Source organism: Podarcis muralis, chromosome 2, assembly GCF_964188315.1.
Source record: "Podarcis muralis chromosome 2, rPodMur119.hap1.1, whole genome shotgun sequence".
NCBI classification, from domain to species: Eukaryota; Metazoa; Chordata; class Lepidosauria; order Squamata; family Lacertidae; genus Podarcis; species Podarcis muralis.
Window position 1 is genome coordinate 126,259,309 of NC_135656.1, and position 3,417 is coordinate 126,262,725.

The 3,417-nt window shown below is 57.4% G+C and overlaps 1 protein-coding gene across 1 annotated transcript in view; it reads right to left on the minus strand.

Moving 5' to 3' along the window:
• Positions 1 to 3,417, minus strand: part of LOC114592649 (uncharacterized) — a 207,434-nt gene that overhangs the window by 160,522 nt on the left and 43,495 nt on the right. The window lies entirely within an intron of this gene.

Here is a 3,417-nt window from a genome sequence, read left to right on the forward strand (position 1 = left end):
TGGACGAGTGAAACCAACCACCTGTCTCCTGGATCCTTGCCCATCCTGGCTAATAAAAGCTAGCCGGGAAGGACTGGGCGATGGGCTTCGTGGGGTGGTGAATGCTTCCCTCCGTGAGGGAGCCTTCCCAGACCCGCTGAAAGAGGCGGTCATTAAACCGCTTCTTAAAAAACCATCTTTAGACCGGCCAATTTGGCCACAATGGCCAACTATCGCCCAGTCTCAAATCTTCCATTCTTGGGCAAGGTGATTGAGCGAGCGGTTGCCGAACAACTCCAGGCACGCCTGGAAGAAGCGCACCATTTGGATCCCTTCCAATCGGGATTCAGGCCTCACCATGGGACTGAAACTGGCTTGGTCGCGCTGGTTGATGATCTCCGGCGGGCTAGGGACAAAGGTGAGAGCTGCTTCCTAGTTCTGTTGGATCTCTCAGCGGCGTTTGATACCATCGACCATAACATCCTTCTGGACCGTCTTGAGGGGCTGGGAGCTGGAGGCACTGTCATACAGTGGTTCCGCTCCTTCCTCCTGGGCCGGGTTCAGAAAGTGGTGGTGGGGGATGAGTGTTTAGACCCCTGGGCCCTCACTTGTGGGGTGCCTCAGGGTTCCGTCCTCTTCCCCATGCTTTTTAACATCTATATGAAGCTGCGGGGAGAGATCATCAGGGGATTTGGGCTGGGTGTTCATCAGTATGTGGATGATACCCAGCTCTACCTCTCTTTTAAATCAGAACCAGTGAAGGCAGTGAAGGTCCTGTGTGAGTGCCTGGAGGCGGTTGGAGGTTGGATGGCGGCTAACAGATTGAGGTTGAATCCTGACAAGACAGAAGTACTGTTTTTGGGGGACAGGAGGCGGGCAGGTGTGGAGGATTCCCTGGTCCTGAATGGGGTAACTGTGCCCCTGAAGGACCAGGTGCGCAGCCTGGGAGTCATTTTGGACTCACAGCTGTCCATGGAGGCGCAGGTCAAATCTGTGTCCAGGGCAGCTGTTTACCAGCTTCATCTGGTACATAGGCTGAGACCCTATCTGCCTGCAGACTGTCTCACCAGAGTGGTACATGCTCTGGTTATCTCCCGCTTGGACTACCGCAATGCGCTCTACGTGGGGCTACCTTTGAAGGTGACTCGGAAACTACAACTAATCCAGAATGCGGCAGCTAGACTGGTGACTGGGAGCGGCTGCCGAGACCATATAACACCGGTCTTGAAGGACCTACATTGGCTCCCAGTACGTTTCCGAGCACAATTCAAAGTGTTGGTGCTGACCTTTAAAGCCCTAAACGGCCTCGGTCTAGTATATCTGAAGGAGCGTCTTCACCCCCATCATTCTGCCCAGACGCTGAGGTCCAGCACTGAGGGCCTTCTGGCGGTTCCCTCATTGCGAGAAGCAAAGCTACAGGGAACTAGGCAGAGGGCCTTCTTGGTGGTGGCGCCCGCCCTGTGGAACGCCCTTCCAGCAGATGTCAAAGCGATAAACAACTACCTGACATTCAGAAGACATCTCCAGGCAGCCCTGTTCAGGGAAGTTTTTAATCTGTGATATTTTAGTGTATCTTTGGTTTTTGTGGAGGCCGCCCAGAGTGGCTGGGGAGGCCCAGCCAGATGGGCGGGGTATAAATAATAAATTATTATTATTATTATTATTATTATTATTATTATTATTATTATTATAACTGAGGCAGGCTCTGCTTGCTCCCCAGGCCCTGCAGGGGATTCAGGGTGGGGGGGCTGTGTCTTCCTCTGGCCATGGCACCCCCAGGAAGCCTTGGAAGAAAGGCAGGAGACCCTCAGCAGAGAACAGCCAAGTCCAGGTCTTCTCTGCAATGGCTTCCTCTTCTGGGCTCCCTCTCTTTCTTGTCTGGGCTGGACTGGGAGGACCCCAGTTCAGCCAGTTCCCTAGAGTCCCCCCACTGCCTCCTGAGACCCACAGGGACCAGGAGTGGGAGCGACCTCTCCTGTTCAACTACCGCCTGAGGGGGAAGAACAGATGTCTTGGCCCATTTGGGGGGCAAATGAGGGCCATCCAGAAAGGGCTCCTGGGGCCCCACGGGGCCAGCAGGGGAGTCTCCAGCCTCGTCTGGGGAAGAGCCCCCCTTTCCCCTAGGCCTGCAGGTGGAGCCCTTCTCCTAGCGCTGACTCTTGGGGTGACCAAGAATGCTGGTCTGGGGGTCAAACTCCCCTGAGGGAACCCTCCACCTTTGAGGGGATACAGCCCTTATTATTATTATTATTATTATTATTATTACTAATACTACTGTTATTCTCCTCCTCCTTGGGCCTTTCCCTCCTGGCCCCCTTCGCAGACCCCGGCGGATCGCCCAAGGCCACTTGCCTGGCGTCTCCCAATGGGGAGGCCTCCTCCGTGGGGCCAACATGGCGAGGAGAGAGGCTGCCCTGCGGAGGCCAAGCCATCATGGCAGGAAGGCGGCTGAGGACCAAAGGTGCCGCCCTCCTTCATCTGGGAGGAGAGACCCCGAGAGCGTGGGACCCCCGAGGCCCACAGGGGAGCCATGGCGTCTCTGGGAAAAACAAAATGGCGTCCCCGCCTATTTCGGAAAAGGGCGGGAAACCCCTTCTCCTGGCCCTGCTGCCTCAGTGGGCTCCTCCTGGGCCTGCCTGGCCATGGGGGGGGGGGGGGAATCCAGCTGCCCCAAATAATGAGGGGGGAGAGAAACAGGAAGAGAGAAGGAGAAGCTGGGAGGGGGAGCAGCCATGAGGGAAACTCAGGAGGAAAACTCCCTCAGGAAAGCGGGCGAAGGAGAGGAGGAGGAGGCCCAGGGGAATCTGAAAGGGGATTGGCCAGCTGCCCAATGGAGAGGCTTCTGATTGGTCCAGCCCTGCTCTGGGGCGGGAAATGGGTCTCCTGCCTCCATGTGGTTCTGGGATCCCAGTAGAAACTGGTTTTCTGGCAGGAAACGCGGGGAAAGGATGGTTGGGGTCCCTCTGGCTCTGGACTGGAGTCTGGTCCCCTCTCTCCACCATCCTGCTCTTCCCCTCTCTTTTTCATGCCCCCCCCCGGGTCACGTGTGCGTTTCCTTCCTGGCCTGGGACTCTTCCTCCTCCCTCTCTCTTCCTGGGGTGAGAAGCAGAAAAACCCGTCTTTTGGGGAGGGGAGGGGTCTCCCCCCCTGAGCTGGAGGGTGTTTTGGGGGGTGTCTGGAGGGAGCCATTGCTGAGCCCAAGGCACCTCCCGCCACTAGGCAGCCCTTGGCCTCTTCTCCCTCCCAGCCTTTCCTCGGGGTCCAGGAGCCTCCATGTTGGGGGAGAGCCAAGCTAACCCCCCATGGACCCCCCCCCTGTCTCCCTTGCAGTTAGTCTGGTGGGATGTGGGCTCCTTGGGGCAGAGGGAGGGAAGGGGGGCAGCCCCTAGAGCAGGAAAACTGAAGGCAGGGAGAGGGAGGGGAGGACTCGGCTTGGCA